Here is a 19,638-nt window from a genome sequence, read left to right on the forward strand (position 1 = left end):
CTCTCTCACTATAAGCAGCAAAAATCCAATTAGTTTAGTCCGTAGCTCTTAAATTATCGCTCGAAATATGTAGAGCTCACAACATTAATAGTGATCTTAAATATTTTTTTTAATAGAATCTTCTGCAGCAAGTTCATCATTCGTTAACGCTAAGGGAAGCCAAAAATTTTCGAAAAACTTCTTGTAAATAACGTGAGATACTCCTGTGCAATTAGTTAAACAACGTTGCCTAACATATAATGACGAGGGTGACAAAATATATCACAAAACAAACGTATAATGTAGTTATTAAAAAATTCATCTCAAGCCGAAGTGAATATTTTTATATATAAATGCGTTCTTTATCAGTTCAGTTATATCATTTAGCAAATTAACGAAAATTAGCGCAAGCTAACGGAAAATGAATTGATGACGTGTATTAACTTAACAAAATAATTAACTTATTTTTCATGTAATTATTTTTTTAATTTAATTAAATAATTAAAATTTATTAATTTAACTAATCAAATTATTAGTCAAATTAATTCAATTTAATAAATAACTGAATGCCTAAGCGAGTAATTAATTGATTAATTAATTAATTCATTTGACTAATCAAAGTGATGTATAGATAAGTTCCGAATTAAATAATTAATCGTTTCTGATTTGTTTTTTTTTTTCTTTATATATGTTTAATTAATATTAAATTTATTTCATTATTTAAGTGTAAATGTACGAACGAATGCACGGTTAAACTAATTAGTTAATTACTTTTTGTACGCACAAAAATATGTTAACTGTATTCAGACATTTTTAATATGCAAAAGAAATTTTTAGAGCACCTATAAACTATAAGTAATATATTCTAGACCAGCCTACGCCTGAAGCGATTTAAGCATGATAAAAATCCGCTTGAATAGCCTAATAGGCAAGAATCAATGTTCGCGCTTTTACATCTCAAGTACGATTGATTTTACCTTGGTCCTAGCTATAGTGAGCGGTGGGCAAACAACCACCGGTCTGCTGACAACACCTCGTCTTCTCCTCTTCTCCTGTTGCAAGTAAGTCGATATAGAAAATCGATCAAAAGACATGCCCACCATATAACATGAACTTGAGATGCAAAGTCGTTTTCAAAGTACAATAGATGCAGTGATAAAAATTTCCAATTTCCGCAAGAGAAAAAATTCTTTACGCCCACTTGTTCATTATTCATAAAAAAGGAAAAATTCATTATTATGTTTTTCTTTCTAAGCTAAAAGGTTTGGGTATAAAAGATTCGATGACAGCCGAATATAATTTAAGTTTACCTTGTAATCATTATTTCATTACAAAATTGAACTTGTTAAATCACTTAACTATTCTACGTAAGTGATTAACGGCGTCCTTTGATGAAAGAGAAAATTCGCGATGATAAAGTTTCACAATAACATGGAATTTTTATATTCGATGTATACCAAATATTACCAAAATTAGTTCGCTGAAGAGTCATCGCTATGTAACAATATCCGTTAAGTATCAATCAACAAGTTAATTGATCATCACAAGATAAAAATTCAACGTAAAAAATGAAGATAGCATTTAAGGCATGTTGCCAATGAAACTTCATAGAGAAGACATGAAAACAAATACAATGCAAATAAGTGAAGAAGTAATTATCTTATATTTACCGTAGATTGCATTATGAAAACGCATCACTAAGTGTTAAATATATAAAAAGCATAAGTTCATTTTACTTATCAACCCATCAATGGACCGATTAGTCTCTTTATACCTTACACCACTTGTTATGAAGCTTATATTAAGTGAATGCCATACCTGACCGATTCAGAATGATTTTCTGAATCAATTTAAACTTGTTTGTCCATCCTTCCTTCTCTCTCTGTGTGCCCATGTATTTTTGTGCCCTATTTTTTTTTTTTTTTTTTTTTGAGATATTTCAACGCAATTTAATAATGAGGCCAAGAGAAGAATTAGGTTAAACCATAATAGTATTTCGATATAAAAAATTTGAATCGGATGAACCTACTCTTTGAACCTTCCTCGTATATAATGGCGCCTTAAACGTCAAGTTATCAAGTTATAAACAGTGATGGCTTCCAATAAGAATACCAAGCAATCCCAAAGATATTTTTTATTTATTCTTGCGAATGGTGTGATGGTAATTATCGATACTCTCTCCTAACAGATAGGTTAAGGCAAAAATCGAATTTTTATAAGGGATGATGCGAATCTTACTTTTATCCCTGTAGCTAAATATAAAGTTTTTCGCACGCTATGATCCTTTCATCCAATTATATATGCATTTCCCATAAGTATGCCACTTGTCATTGACCAAGTTCAAAGAAAGAGCCAGGGCTCGGGAAATGCGGGTTATCGCCATACGTGTCTCACTTCTAGCATAAATATACTACCTCGTTGTCTCCTTGTTGAGGAAATATTGTGAAATTTTTATTTTAATTTTCACTTTTATTTGTGACGCTTCACCTTCTAATTATTTCACTTTGAAAGTAATAACGCGCCTTAATTCAAAAGGCCTTGAGGCAATCGTACGAAATGAACGTTTCTCAATAATTTGAAGTTTGAACAAGTAATGCTCTCTTAATCGTTTTTCAATTCCCCGCATATTAAGCTAAAATAGATCATCTACTTATTTTCGTTCGTTTCTTGCTTTCCGCTTCCTCTTCCCGGGAACAATAACATATTATATATATATATATATATTTTTTACTCTTGACAAGTAAAGTGATAGCTTGAAAAATTCATAACTTTGCTAATGAAATTACGTCAATTGCATATAAACGAAGTAAAAGCGTTTCATTCTTTTTTTCTTCCTTTTCTTCTTAAGGTTTTTGGTTTAATTTACCCGCAAACGGAAAGGAGTTTATATTCTAAAAAATCTCTTTCCGTGTTAGGTTGTATTTGTTTGCTAGTAAAGTTTTCCCATTAGAAGCTTATGTCAAAATATATGGTTTGTTTGTCATATCTACTACACACTGTGTATGTCCTGTATACATATAAGTTTATATGTGCATAAAGACATAAAATGAAAAGTTTTTAATACGCTTAAGTATCTATTTGTGTGTATGTATATGTATTCGAAAGAAAGCAATACATAAAATGAGCAAATTGAATGCACAAACTTTCTTTTATATATATATATAAATATATATATATATATATGCGTTTTGTTTCGCTCGGGATAAATAGGGTATGATAATTTTATGGTTTAGTTCGTGACACATGATCTGACATTGTATGCTTTGGCGAAATCCTATATATTATGTAAAATCAAAAAAAAAATTATACGATTTCTTTAAAAAGAATTTCAACTTTTTTTTTCAACTCGTAGATATAACGGCATTGATTATCCCCGCTTATCGTGGAGGAAAAAAATCTTTTCCGCAAAATTTGCCAATAGCGCATTTAATATTCGTAGACCCTGAATCGAATCATATTGAATGTTGGCGTCCAACGATTATCCAAATAACCCTACAATAGAAATAGTTTAAGCTTTGTTACACCATATCTTCTTGCAGGCCGTAATACATCACTAAACTTATCACGTAATAGAGGATCGTATATACACTTTAGTCTTTTTAAATTCGGTTGCTGTTTGTACTCACATCTTCCAATTTAGAATACACAAAAACCTCGTGGGCACACTCGTCAATCCCTATACAAAGACATATGTAGTAAAAGTTCCATATTCGCGGGGCATACGTGCCGCGAATACAGAAATCGCGGATACGGAATTTGGGTTGGATACCTATTAGAATCCTTTTATTCTTATGTAGGTGCTTATTAGAATCCGCGAATAAAGAAATTTATAGCCGCGAATAGAGGACTTGTATCGCATTATTTTAACCCCGCGAATAAGGAACTTTTACTATATTGGTTGCTTGCAAAAATTTTGATCTCAATTGAAACACTAATTTTTTTCTCATTCACTTACAACTTGTGGCACATATTCTTTTCTGGTTGTTTGCCTAAGAATTACATAAGATTTTTTTTAAAAATACGCATAGGTATTACTCTCCAAAATTCAACAAAAAATCACTTGAATCATTGGAAGAAATCGTCGTATCACGAAGAAACAATGGCAACATTTGGTGAACTTATGACTCAACAGAAGAGATCGACATTATATCGAGAAAGGCTTGCCCCAAATAATCGAAAAACTCTCTAATACCTGCACAAATAAAAGGAGAGAGGATACATATGCGTATGTAAGCATGATTTTGATAATCAAAAAAAAAAAAAAAAAAAATGTAAGGCGACAAAAAAAGAACCAAATTAATATTTTAAAGATGATTTAAAATATTTCCTACATCCGCAAATAGCGACCGATTGAATATGTAGAAATTCGACTTAATCATCTTCCATCTTGTTCGCTTCATTTAAGTTAGACACACTGTCAACATCATGGCAAATAGCAAGAGTTGCATAACCAAGTTTTTTTTTTTCTCTATGTTTTTTTTTTTTTTTTCATATGTCAAATGAAGCGTATTAAGACAAACTTTTAATTGACCAATAACTTTTTGGTTGCGTTGGTAGAATGTATAGTCAAAGTCAGTGCATTAATGCGTAGCGCAATGCATAGTGCTTTTGAGGTCTAGTAAATGTCACCACAATTTCTGTTTGACTTTATTAGTAAGAAGAACAGCAACAAGAGAGGAACACAACAACAAGTCGGAAAAACTTATGATAAATGTTTGAAAAATAAAAGGAACATTTTTCGCAAAAGTTCATATATGAGATTTTCGATTTGGTCCATGTAGATGTGTTTAGGACTAAAATGGGGGACTTTGTGTTTTTTTTTTTTTTTGAAACTCAAGGAATCCTTTGAAAAATTAAAAGTCGCTTAAAGCCATCAGTCATCATAGTTCACAGTTGTAATTTAGTCAGAGTTTCTTTTAGTTTTAATTCACAATTCAGGTAAACAAAGTTGAAATTAAATAATGAAAATAAAAAATTGAAAAGCATTACATTTAACAAACATAGCATTTAAGACGATTTATGAAACATACTATGATCAAATCATTATTAGAGAACATTTTTTTTCATTTTATAGCCTTTTTTCTTTATATTAATACGACAATTAGATATTTTTTAAAATAATGGTCCAGAATTTTTTTTTTTGTTTTCTTCAAATTTTTGAAGTCAAAAATTTTGAAAGCATAATACTTGAAAAATAGCGTAGATAACAAAATCCAGTTTGATTGAAAAACTGAAGATATTTTGCTTCACTTCTGTCACATAATCTAAATATGCACAAACTTATCCATCTATCACCGCAAGTGAAACCCATTCACTCTATGCATCATGCATGAATTGAAATATAAACATGGAAGCAACACTCTTTTACATATACTACTCGTGGTATATCTCACAGCATTATCGTATACGTATATACGTAATATGTTGAAAGGGAATAACATATCATAAGATAAGTTTTCAATTTGTTACACAGAATTTTCAAATAGATTTCATATACACATACATGTATACATAATTCTTAGAGATCTGTTATATTCATGTTCGCGAGGTTTTATCAATTTAAAAAAGTACAAACATACGTACGCATATGTAGCTTGTATACATCCAGTACTCTCTAAGCATTCCTTTCATTTCATTTCATTTGCTTTTCAAGCTTTCTACGTAATTTTTTTTTTCTTTTTTGGAGTGAATTCGATAAGCCATTGAATGTGAAGGGGTAAATAATGAAAGGTTAACAGAACAAGAGATATATTATATTTTTATACTAGAATTTAAAATTAATGATAGAGTATATACGATTCAATAGTATATTAGCGGTACACTTGCTTTACATTAGTTTAGTGAAATATGTTATTTTTCTTCAAATAGTTTTGCTAAATAACTCAATATGTAAAATTAGCTCTGTGATGACAAATAGATAGGAAATAGCAGCATATAGGAAACAACAGATGAACTAATAAACTGACTAACCATATATAATCACGCATGTGCACATCGATCCCCTATTATATGTAGTACAGTTTTCCTGTAAAACGAGAAATAAATGATTTTACTATTTAGCTCTAGCGTTATTATGACGATATAGACTTTTTTATCGAGACGTAAACCATTTATTTTAAAAGAATCTCAAGCCTATCTCGTCGCATCTTCATTTTTACAAAAATCGTGTAAAGAAATACTTGCGCCATATGGTAAATTTCGTGATACGTTCCACAACTTCAAAAAAAAAAAAAAAACGTGTAAAGTGAAAACACTCCATTTTTTAAAAAACCTTCCAAAAAACGTAATAATAAAATTCATTCTACATATTTATAAAACAAAAACCATTCATTTTTACTACAAACAAAAAGCTATTAAAATTAGTGTACAGTGCAAATACAGTCCATAATTACATATAACATATGAAAATTGCCATTGAAATTAGGAATAAAAATCAATTTCCCAGGTATTTATTGCTTACCTGATAACATGCGTGCGTGTGCGTTTATTATGAACTGGATCAAAAGTGCTATCACGAGTAGATATGTCGGGTATGCCCAGCACAACTATGAGATTTAATAAATGGAGAATTTCGCTCGTTATTAACAGCCAAGCAGCAGTAGAGCAAATCAGTAAGACCTGTTTGGGCATATATCGGCGCACTAGTTTCGTAATAGCAGGAAAATTTCGTGTAAAAAAAGTTTATTTGCTTCCATTAGTGAAACGTGTTATCTTACTATTGTCTACAAAAAACCCGTGCAAAAAAAGAGTTGCGTCTACATACGCATTTATACATAGCTACTAAAGGGAAAACGCGCCTTCACTTTCTTACCGGAGGAAGTAGTGAAGGCGTGTATTTTGCGGAAATAGTTTTGAACAGATTTGCGATATGTAAAAATGTTGTATGGGCTTTGTGAAAGTTATCTTTTATAATTTATGTGACATAGAATTGAACATATCACCTTTTCTATCCGCATGTATATATATGTATACATATTTATTTTATATATTATGTCACATATACGCTTATCCTTAGCTTTGCGCTCTTGATAGATAAATAGATAAAGTTGTATGTTTACAAAATATGACGAACTTGTATTTTAAACATATCCTCGCTTCTCGAAATATAATCTGCACTTTTTATGTTAAGTTGATTCAATTTCCATTGATGTCTGATAGAAATTTTGCCTTACAAAGCATAACAAAGACACAGAGAAATACTAGATTTGTATATGTTCAACAGTTGGCATTAAGACATAAAATATTCACAACAAACTTTGGCTAAAATGCAAAAACCTCGTGAACATGAAGATGACGGGTATGTTAGATCACCTATATCTCTAAAATCAGATAAGGTTTTCTGTATGAAGAGAAGTGTATATAGGATGACAGAATTATACTTGGTTTCTAGGTACACTTGAACAATTGATTTTTTGACAAGATCTTGTCAAAACTTTCTCGAAACCATATTTAGGGCGATGCTTGCACAATGTACTTCTTTTGCAATTCCTTCTTAGGTTTCCAGACTACGACTAAAATACAATGAAAACCATCAAGTGTAAGGTGTCAAAAAAAAAAAACAAGTCCAATTGAATTTCCTTTAATTAGTTATTTTTCTTTTGCTTTTTTTTTATCGTTGCTTAAATCCAAATATATATTTAGCGAAATTTTTCGAAATAATATTTTTCATCTATTGTTTGTATTTCTTTTGTTGTGTTTTTTTTTTTTTTTACATGGAAGTTTTCTTAAAAGAAATTATTTATTGATAAAAATTAATTAAATAAATTGATATTTTTGTTAAGATTTGCATATTCATATTCTTTTCATATTCCCTTTTTTTTTTTTTTACTTTTATTCTCGGAAAATTGAATGACAAAAGCAATTTCATATGATTTATTATGAGTTACATATCCGGTAACTTTTTGTCTGTACCTTTTATAGCTATATATCTAAAAGCGATTACATTTACAAAAAGATTTACACACACACACACATATTTTAAGAAATTTTAAAATTTCATACCCACTAAAGAACTGATTTTTAAAGTATATTAAATTTAGCAGATACTTTTATTGCACATAAATTAAATATGAATTTTTTTATTTTTTTCATTTTAGTTCGTGCGTATAAGTTATAGACGGTGTTTCACTATGAATTCAATGTTATAAAGCCAAACTTCCTTCTCTCAGAGGGTAAGGGAAACTTTGACGAGCCCCATGGATTTCCGATTACATAAGCAGCAGATGATAACATTGAGAAATGCTTACGGATTGTCGCGCTTAATTGTTAAGGTAAGTACGTTTTTATCAGGACATTATTTTATTTCAAGTATGATTCCACTGACTGACTGTTGTCGAAGAACGAGAATTTTAACCTCTTTTTCTGCCATGTTTGTTGGACAAGATCAACTTCTCTCCTGAGGTAGAAAAGACGGATAAACTGCAAAACTGATAAGAAGAGATAAGATTGATTAGGGAGATAAGGGAAGAGGGGATAAAGAAGCAACATATATATGTCTAAAGATATAACTGAAAATTGAGTATCAACACCGTGTAAGAAATTTCAACTATAGCCTCATATTAATACCACTAAAAAAACACTGAAAATCAATGCGGATAAGCTACAAAAGCAACAACAAATATTTAGAAGAAACTAATCAAACTTACGTCGTTTTCTCTAAAATAATTGTTAAGATAAAGACCTTTTAATAACTGGCCACATTACAGTTTACAAACAAGTTGTAATATTGGATGTGTCTGCTTAAATTTCCCCTTGTAAAATTCACCTGGATATCCTTCGTAGTTTCTTTCACCGGCTGGTAGCTATAGTTTGTGCCAACTTTTAAAGAAAGAAAAGAATTATAATTTTTTCTTTGTAATGTAATTAATCACTCAAGAGATATTCCCCGTTTGCCTAATACTGTGGTGGCCGGAAAGTGAGGAAGAAAGGCCGCAACCTAATGAGTCTATGTCCAATCGGCAAATGTTACCGACTGAGCACTAGCTGTGATCAATATAAACTCTACCGCATTAACGATCCATATGCGATTTAATTAAATTATTTACTATCGTTTTTATCTTCAAAAACTTACGATGCGTGCCCTAAATCGATATACGAAAAACTTGTGCGGAAAGTAAGCAATTAATAAATTTTTGTTACATAGGCTTGTATATTTACCCAAAGGAATCAATCCTTTTCACCTTTTTCAACTAATCATTACCGACGTCGAGCAGAGCAATGTTTTCTTCAACTTCGATCACGTTTTCGCCACTAGAAAGATTCCACAGAATGAGGAACTAATTTGAAAAACTTTTGTTAGTTAGATATTCGTTTCCAACCGCAAATCTTTTTCGCGTTCATCACCTAATTATTACTGACATCCATCAGAGCAGTGTTTGATTCAACTTTCGTCACAGCGGAGATCAGTACATTGACTTAGGATCGGAAATTGATTTAAGAAGGCTACGTTACATAGACTTTTATTTCCACCCAAAGAAATCTTTCTTACTGCAGCCTAGCTAGTCACTACTGCCGACAATCAAATCAATCCTTTATTCAAATCAAAAATCATTTGTAACTACAAACATCAAAGGTAATCGTAATCTTAATTTCATAAAAAGTGCTTCACAGTTTTTGCTGAGTCCTTCGTTTTCCATTGATAGAACAGCAGCACTATTTTCTAGTCGAGCCAAGTTACTTTCATCTTATGTAATACTCTTGAATGATTCCATTTTGCCTGTTTAGAATACCTATCAAAAATGTGGGCTACTCTTCTCATTCCACTACGCCTTAAAGACTGAAATGATAAACTCTTCTATTAAAACAATAAATATTTTTATGGCATATTTTTCTGCCCAAAACATGATAGTAATTGATAAATGGTTTTCCATTTTACTGATTTGTCGAATATTAGCAGTGTACATATGCACTTTACATCACTCATACTTATGGAAGCGGTAATCAAGCCAGTAAGTATTTTGTAATCCGTATTTAATGATTTTATTTGAAAAAGAAACATTTAGGTAAAGTGGTTTGAAAAAAAGTTTCTTAAATGATATGTAATTCACATAAATCATTTTTCCTTTTTTTTTTTTTGCTTTGTTGAGTTGACTGAAAATTCCCCCCAAAACAACAGTAAAAACACTATAGTTGGCTATGGCCCCATTCTGCTCCGCCCTACGGTTATTCACAAAAAGACATTTCAAAATAAGGCCTTTCTTTAGGAAATGATCCAAACCATTTTCAATAGCGTTCGTTCTTGGGGAAAACACTTCAATGTATCAAATTTCATCAAAATGTAAGTTGAACCTGAGGAAGCAAGAGTGACAAACGGACAGACAAATAAATATCGATGCAGAAAGTAGTGCTGAACCGAACGATATAATAAAAGTTGGATGTATTTCAGCACTTTCTGAGTGTTGCGTAATGTACCTTTGTACTGGAAATAAGGGTATAGGGTATAGAGTATAGGCTATGAAGATTGTCTTTATCTGTTTTTTCCGAGTTACAAAAAGAGAAAAGTTAAAGTTTATATATAAAAAAATAATAAACACAACAAGTTATTTAAAAAGTCATTACATATTATTTGTATGAATGCGTATGTGTGTATGTATAACATTTTGGTATGCAAGTAAAAATATTTATTCAGGTACAAATAATGTGATATGTTAAGAATGTGTTAGTGTTGAGCTCGTACAATTTTTACGACTTTTGATGTCTTCTTTCAAACCAAAAGCATTCTTGATGTGGAACCTCATAAACTCTATGGGTTAACTAAGGTGATATTTCAAAATATCTAAACAATGTATAAATGTTTAAAGTGTGCGTTCACCTAAGTATGCCTGCATGCATTTGTGTATGCCTTTGTGCATGACTTTAAATGAATATGCGAATAAAATGTGAAAAATAAAAAAAAAAAATTTTTTATATGTAAGCATTTGTTATTTATGTGCTTGTGTCTGTCTGTCCGCTCGGAAATTGTTGAAATTTTATGAAAATACATGCAATTGTTAGTAATATTGTTGACTCCGTGCAACATCTGCATACATATGTTTGCGTATTTATTTTGTCCATGAGAAAACACGTACATATCTATATATTTTTACACATGAACATATCTACAATACGCATATGTTATATATAACTTTTCAAATATTTACAATAGTGCAGAAAACAGTTACTTAAATCTCTCAATGATTGTTTGAAAACATGTGTTCTAAACGTAAAACAATGATAAACGATTTGATCGACGACAAGTTCCCAAGATGAGTTAAACAGTTCAACTTATTTTGAAATTTGAACTTTCACCGATCAAGGTCGTTAGATAAGCGGAATTTCATTTGCATTGCATTATGGCTTGTTTCATTAGGGGTTGAAAGTTAGTAGTATTGAAAATCTGAAGCGATTAAAGTGTTTTAGAAAGTCTCTAAAACAACTTCTCCCCTATTTAATAAAAGGTAATCATTTCTCAAAGTTGTTATCACTGATTCAAGAACATTTTTTATATGTATCGAAGGTGCGTAAAAGTGGAACCGTAAGCCCTTTATTAAAAGAGCTTAGAAAGCCAAAATATAGAATGTTTTCTTAGTAGCTTGCTAGTTGTTTGATATTTAACTCCAAGGAGTAAAGCCACCGTAAATTCTTTAAAAAAATCGTTTATTTTTTCTCTTGACTAAGACAATCTCATCAAAGGTCAAAAACGATGTTGAAACATGGCCAAATTTTTAACGATCCATGATTGTAGATCCGGCGGTCCTTGAACCTTGAAGTCAGTTTCTTTTCGAGTGGCAGACAGCATGATTTGAATAGTTTTCCTTTTTTTTCTGATTCGAATATTTTATAAAGTCTAAAGGGAACTGTGTGTGGGATTTTCGCGACAAATGAGCTGAAAGGTTATTTATATGCAAAAGATCGCTTCGTTCTGAGACGAAAATTAAACTTTTCCAATACTCGCGAAATCAATATGTTAAAAATCTCCTTCCTCATCGCAAATATAAAGATGTCACCTTGAAAATTGGTAGAAATATATGCAAGTTTCTGCACGCCGGCCACTATTAAGAATAGGTCAAATAGGGCAAAGTACACGCCCGCACGAAAGCGTACACTAAACGCAGCTTTTTCTCCTATACTCATACATTATGAAAGATTGAAGTCGGCAATTTTTCCACAGCTATTTACTTATGGAAAGCTCTACTATTTTTAAGAGAAAAAATGGAAAAAATCGATTATGCCCACAAAATGTTGTAAGTGATTAAAATTTTTTTATTTTTTTTTTAATTTTTTGAAGGTTTTTATTTTGCACATTCCTCGGTCTAAAAATGTGTTAGCTCCAAAATAAATATGATGGACACCAGGACGTTGTCAATTTAATTTGTGTTTACAATATCATCGATATATGGATATCAAAGAAAGAGATTTGGAGAGTAGAATTCCACAAACTAAGTGTGTTAACTCTTATGGTGGCCAAGATGGAGTTCACGGCGTGGTGGATTAAATTTTCCTTAACTGTATCTTTTAATGAATAAAAAGGTGAACCTGTACTTTAACGTATGGGGAGTTAAAGATTTTATTAGTGGTGGGTATGCGACTTTCGACCACAGCCAAATATAATTTTCTTACTAGTTATTACTTGCCATTAATACAATTTTTGTCTTTTTTCTTCTTATGCTTATTGTGTTTTTATTGTCTTCTTCCGAATGATTTCATTTTGTCCCGTTATTTATCGCGAATAAGGAATGAGAGAGAAAACCCAAAAAATGAATAAGAATAGTACTGAATGACCGACCCGTCGACAATATCATCACTTTACGCTTGCTTGCCTGTTGCTGTGTTAAGGCAGCTACTTGTTACACTCCTGCCTTTAATTGCCAACATATTATACAAGCAGCACAAAAGCATTGGCAACATGCCAATTGAAATGTTCAAAACAAATTATTTGTTTCGATAGCTGGCACAGGCATTTGATACGATGAGCATACCAAATCAACATTACGTTTAGGAAATTTTGACAATCTGTCACCTAAATGATAATGAAGCTATTAAAATAATAACAAACAAAAAAAAAAAGAAAAAGAACGATACGCTTATGTATACTAATTGGTTTTTGCTATCTGGGAATGTTTTTATATATCATCTTTGCTACATTTTGATCTTAATTAAGATGTTTCTTATAACACTCTTAATTTGCACACATTTTTGCACTGACATTTAAAAGCCCAGCAAGTTTTTTAATTGTAAATTTTGAGTCAACTTAATCGTTCCTCCGTCTGTTAGCAAACATGTAAAATGCGTTTGCAACGTTAATGTTAACAAACTTGCAAAAAAAAAAAACAAAAAAAAATTTTCTTAACATGCTTTACTTCACTTTGCGAAAGAAAACGGCTCATTTAATGCTCTCCTGGCGCATTTGTTTAACTACAGCCAGCACGGACGTCGCTTCTCTGCTCTTAGGACAGGGCATGCTTTTGCGCATGCTATTGTGCATTCTCCTATAAAGCCAAATACCTTTTCCCGGCAATCTTTCCCGACGAAAACGGTGCTCACACATAAAAGAGACAAACCATATGCCATCAATCTTTTTCAATGTTCGACATAAACCAGCTTTTCAACTACTTCTCAAGTCAGTACCGACAGCCTCGGGGTTAATGGAATAATAGCGACAAAAGAAAAAGTCTTTTTTTGAAAAAAGAAATTCTATCAAGGAGACCACTTGAAATCTCTATGAAGGAATGCTAGCCCAATCATTTTTATATATATATATATATATACACTTAACTGAATATTACGCCTCAGTATGTATACTAGTGAAATTATAGAGGGGAAGGGGAGAAGATTAGAATCTTTTGGTTAGCTGTATATCAAATCTGAAATACAACTCTGAAATTTCATAACATAAGACTATTAAACGATTCCAATCAATTCAAAGAATCCATTTTATGTTATCCTGTCTTCTCAATATTGTCCTTTATTTTTTGTTTATTTAAAAAAAGGAAAAGAAAAGAAGAAACGCAAATACCTAAGAAGCAGGTAATAAAATATTCTACTTAAAGCACATATATATATATATATATATATATATATATATATAAATTTTTGTCATAAATCACTTCATTGCACTTATTTTTATGAAACATTGTGTCATGAATTTCGTAATTAAATACCCAAAAAATTACTTGATTGCATTCATTGATAAAAAAAAAAAAGAAAGAAAAAAACTTATAACACATGATTTGGCAGCCAAATTTCCTAATGCTTGCGTACATATGACTAAACATTGTTGCTCTCGAATGTGAATATGAAAGAATTATTGCACTTAAGAATAACAACTAACGCTGTATAATAATATATTATTGAAAACACGACAACATGACACAAATAAAAATTAATTAAATTTCTATTAAATTGTCATGCGTAAATCAAAATAATTGAATTACAATTTGAAGCGAAAAAAAAACAAAGAAAAAAAAAACAGACATCGTAGTCTGTAACCTCAATCGCTAGAAAAATAACGAGCAAAGATAAGTAAAAACAATGTTACCTGCAACTGATTAGATAGCGGTATCCGACAAACTATGTTCAAAATTTTCCGAAAATATCGGCTTAGAAAGGTTCACAGGTAAATATTTAATGAGCACTTCAACCAATTATACCAATTGGTAGCAATAATCTAACTGATTCGTCTATGCTTCACCAAGAAATTAGGGACCATCAGGATCATTATTATCGTCCTCTTAGACACTTTTGTTGCAAAAAACCAAATTTCCATTTAAGACAACAATTTATAGTAAGCATTAGAATGCTTTCACTTTTATGAAAAAATCCTTCCAGAGAAAGCTCATAACTTGTTCAGCCCAAAAATTGGGTAAGTTTTCTGAATTTTTATATGAAACAAATCAAAAAATTTAGGAAAATTCGAGTTCGATATGAGATAAGTAGATCTTGAAGCATCTCAGAAAATTTTTTTCACATTTTCTCAAGAGAAAAAACCAGGCGTGGCAGCTCATCTTTTTCCTCTTTCTTCCTTATCGAACTTCAGCGGGTTATAATCTTGCATAAGGGACCGTCTTTTCCCAAAAATTTAATTTCCAGATAGATAGATTTCTCGGCTACTAACCTAAAGACGAAGAACGAAAAGCACGATTTTCAGTTTAGATCTATCGAGAAGTACGATGAAATGGAATAGTGTACGATTTCAAAGGCGAAATCTCAAACAATTTAAGACGCTCTTTGAAACCATACACTTGAATGCTCACATATCGAATTGAACTTGACAGAATTTTATTTAATTTATTGCAAAACAAATTCCATAGAGCTATTACCAAGTGCTATACAGAATCAGATGACAAAAAAAAAAAAAAAATAAATAAATAAAGCAGTTTAATATAGATGAGAAGTTAGGTTAGGTTAGGTTAGTTATAAGAAAAACATGTAGTTAAGCGTTGAGCAAAAATTTTACTGAAAAAACACATTACACTTGATGTGTTAGCTAATGTACAGCAAGTGTATACCGGTTATAAGGAATAAAATATATATGAAAGCAGGATATTGAGGCGAATCATAGATACTTTTCATTATCGCCTTAGCTTATTGGTAGCCGTATGTTCTTACATTTATATTATTATTTATTTATTATCCTTATACAATTCACAGCCAAGCGAGGCAAATTTTCCCTATTGCAAATGTGGTCGTTTTTTTTCAATATTACCAAAGTCACAATATATGTGACAAGACGCTTGTCCTCGTTCCTACACCAAAAAAGTTAATAATTAATCAGTTTATTAAATTATAGAATTTAATAATGTCGTGTAATAGTCTTTGCTCCCAATTATTTAAATCGTAGAAAAATAGATAGCTACCTTTTGGTCACCATTCACCTAAGGATTCAAAACGAATCTAAGATACGTATACAACACTTTGGATATATTTAATTCGAACTCCTATAGTTAAGGCCATGATAAGGCCAACGTTGAAATTAGTATACACATTCAACATCTTTTCGTGGAAACTTCTTGTATATAAAAGAATAGAGAGATTGTGTAAAAGTTGTAAAACATTACAAGAACATGAACATACGCTCAATAACGCATTGGTGATTGGGTAAAAATGATCCGTATAGTGTAGCAGACAAACGCTGGTAATTGTATGTTCGTACACATAATCATTATAGTGCTTGTAACCCCATGCTTAGCGTACATGTATGATACAAAGGCGCAACAAATGTCGATTACACAACTTGATTACAAGGACGATTTTCTCTTTTTTTTTTTCATTTCATTTTTTTTTTTTTTTTTTTTCTTTCGTATCCATCGTCGTCCTATATTCTATCCTGGTCTCTTGACTGTTTACTATCAGCAGGCAGGCAGGAAGAGGATATAGTTACCGTAGGGAATTGCAAGCTGTAATGTTTGTATATGTATACGTGCGTGTGTGTGTGTTTGTGTGTGCATTATCAACTATAAAAGTTGCAATCGTTTGCCTTATTGTGTTAGATTGAGAGCTAAATTATGTACGGTTCGTATGCATACAGGCAAGCAAGGCAGGCTTCATTGTTGTTACTTGAAAACGTATAATAAATGTTACGAATCGAACAAACAGTTCAAGGATAATAATCTCATGCAATAAATCAACAATAATATGATTATATAGCATAAGAAGAAAGGTATTAAAGCCGAAAACAATAACGATCATCGTGTGCGTTGAAAATAACAAAAAAAAAAAAAAAAGACATTGAACGAGTGTAAGTGTAAGTAATAGGAAAAATGTTAACATTTATAGATGGCTAAGCTACGTGTTTATAATATATTTTCAAATATTCTTCGATTTTCTTATTTTTCTATTTTCTTTTTTGTGAAGAATTTATACATAATAAAGTAAATAAATAAATAATGTATTTTAATTTGATAAAATCCGAATGTACTCAGCTGCGTTTATGAGAAAATTTTCAATATTATTCGTTTGCTTTTTCATCATATTTTTTCATATTGTAAATGCAAACAATAAACTTAAGGCAAATCATCTTAATAATGTTAATAAAAACGCCTACAGTCAAGTCTTGCTAAAGAAGACTTTCAAAAAAAAAAAAATAGTTGAGGCAGACACTGTGGAGAAGACTACTTTCGACTAAGGCGACTAATAGTATTATTTACAAGACCTTGAAAATGATCATTATTGACATTCTTCGTCATAATCGATATAAAAGAGAAAAAGGAAGAAAGAGAGAGATAGACACACACACACAGAGAGAGAGAGAGAGAGAGAGAGAGAGAGAGAGACAGAGAGAACAAAGAGAGAGAGAGACAGAGAGAACAGAGAGAGAGAGAAAGAGGAAAGGAGACAAGTGAAAGTATTTATTGCCGAAGGAATATCACCCACCCTTCTGCTCTAATATTTATTTTTATCTTTTTACTGCTACTAAAAATTGAAAAGCTGCGAATGTCCAGATAAATTTTATAATTTCTTACCTTTTTCCTGAAGATAGAATATGGAAATGAGGCTAAAATCGCTTATTAGAAATGAAAAACTAAAAGAAATTAGGAGAAATCTTCAAGTATTTGCAGATGCCTTAAAAAGCTTTACCCAAATACTCGCCTAATCTCATGGCTCTCAACGGTCTACGAGTTAATTTGACAAATAAGAACTGACGGCCTCAAAGAGTAGGAAAATCTCCATTCCTGAGTTTCCCAATGCGACAGCGTGATTGAATTAATTTTATCAGGCTTTGTCAGTGTAGAGACCTACTCATTATTTTCTAGACACACGAAGCTTCGGGGTAATCAATAGTCTCCGAAAAGCCAGTATATAGCAGTAGGGCAACACGACATTCATCCCGATAGCCTGATGTGAAGTGCATCACCATACCTGGAACAATCCTAGTTTGAGCAATTTGACAATCAAAACTTAATGTTTTGCCCTTCGGCAATACCACACACATTAGATTGTTATCGTACTTTAAGAAGTCGAAGCCGCAATTGCTTTTAAATCTTTTACACATCACGCAGTACGCCACAGCTCTCTATCACTGCGCGGTACCATCCCAGAATACCAGACTTTATGTACATTTCCTGATCTTCATGATAGGGAATTGGAAAAGAAAAAAGAAAATGCTCTCTTTTCTAAATAAAAGAAGATACTCTTCCAATACTTCTCTTAGGCTTCCAAGAGGAAGTTGCACAAGTTATAGATAGCAAACCTTAAAGCCTTCTTTGCCGAACAGCTGAGCAACTCTAATAAATAAAAGCCTAAAAGCAAATCGCTGGAAGTACCACGAAAAGAGGAGGGTTTTCGGTTTATCTACAGCCCTCCAAAGATTCTCATACTTCCGCTCCAGTTCAAGCAGTTACGATTAATCAAAAACATACTTTGACTTTACTATATCCAGCCCTTCTGTCTATCTCTTCAATCAATCCATCTGCCCATATGCGGGATTGTAAATGACATTATTAGGTGATAATTTCACACAAGCTCTCTTGCGAGAGATTAAGGGTCGACGTTATTTAAAAAAAAAAAATTGAAAAAATTTTATTAAACCTAACTTTGCCAAGCAATGACTTTGAGTCATTTTTGAAGTTGAACAAAAATTTTTTAATTATTTGAAATATATCCCACAATATGGTGTGTTTATGCACGGCTTGCTTCAGTACATAAATGAATTTAAATTTAAATGCATTTAAAATAAAAAGATTTTTTTTTTTTTGTAAGTGACTGAAAGTCACATCGTGGCATGATTCGTTATAAACAAACGTTGTAAGATTACAATTTAAATTCTATCTTGATAAGAAATCGGCGTGGAATTTAACACTCATATCATCATTTTAATGAATTTTAAATACATTTTATTATCGATTACCGGAAGCAATATTAAATTATTCGAAAAACAAACGTCGCGCAAAGATTGACTGGAATAACTTTTGAGATATTCCTTAAGTGTACAAACCTTGGGCGGCTGTAATGAAAAAAAGAGCCTGATAAGTAAATGAAAACTTTTACTCACACTACACTACGCTTGTTTACGTTATAGCGCACGCTATGAAAGAGTTTTCCGTATGGGAAAAAGCATGAGATGACTCTCCCACTGCAGCAACAACAACAAAAAAGGAAACAAAAAAATCAATTGTAAAATATCAGGCGACACTTATGACAGGCTTCACTGCTTATATAGATTGTTGGGAACAGTTTGTTGAACAATTTGTACAACATTGTGTAAACATATTCTTTTTTTTTTCATAACTATTCTGGCAGTTTCTTACATAAAACAATTTTCGAAAATAATTTGCATTTTTTTATCGTTTTTCTTTTTTGGGGACAGTAGAGCAGCATAAGGCCATAAAATTGTTCAACATTTTTACGATTTATTAAAATAAGAAATATGACAGGCTTAAGTCGAATCTCTAGCGCTTGTCATTTTCTTTTTTATTATTTAAATTCTTAACATAGAATTTTATAAAATAACATAAGAGCAAGTGATCGATTGATAGGAAAGATTCAGATGAAATATATTCCCTGAGCAATCAATAGCAGCAAAGTGTAACTATGACTTTGAATGACTTTATTATCGTAGTACTTTTTTTTTGTGATCCTACGGAATGATCATAAAAAAATATCCTCGACAAATCGCAGTTCATTTGCAAGTTCCACAACGAAAGGTAATCGATTTGGTTATCATTTTTCTAATTATATAAACTG

The 19,638-nt window shown here is 31.4% G+C and overlaps 1 long non-coding RNA gene across 1 annotated transcript in view; it reads left to right on the plus strand.

The window, feature by feature from the left end:
• Positions 1-19,638, plus strand: part of LOC119634864 — a 95,945-nt gene that overhangs the window by 62,949 nt on the left and 13,358 nt on the right. The window contains exon 3 of the long non-coding RNA XR_005246986.1: positions 8,076-8,249. This is a non-coding gene — a long non-coding RNA (uncharacterized LOC119634864). The remainder of the gene's footprint in view (positions 1-8,075; positions 8,250-19,638) is intronic.

Source organism: Glossina fuscipes, unplaced genomic scaffold, assembly GCF_014805625.2.
Source record: "Glossina fuscipes isolate IAEA_lab_2018 unplaced genomic scaffold, Yale_Gfus_2 3, whole genome shotgun sequence".
NCBI lineage: Eukaryota > Metazoa > Arthropoda > Insecta > Diptera > Glossinidae > Glossina > Glossina fuscipes.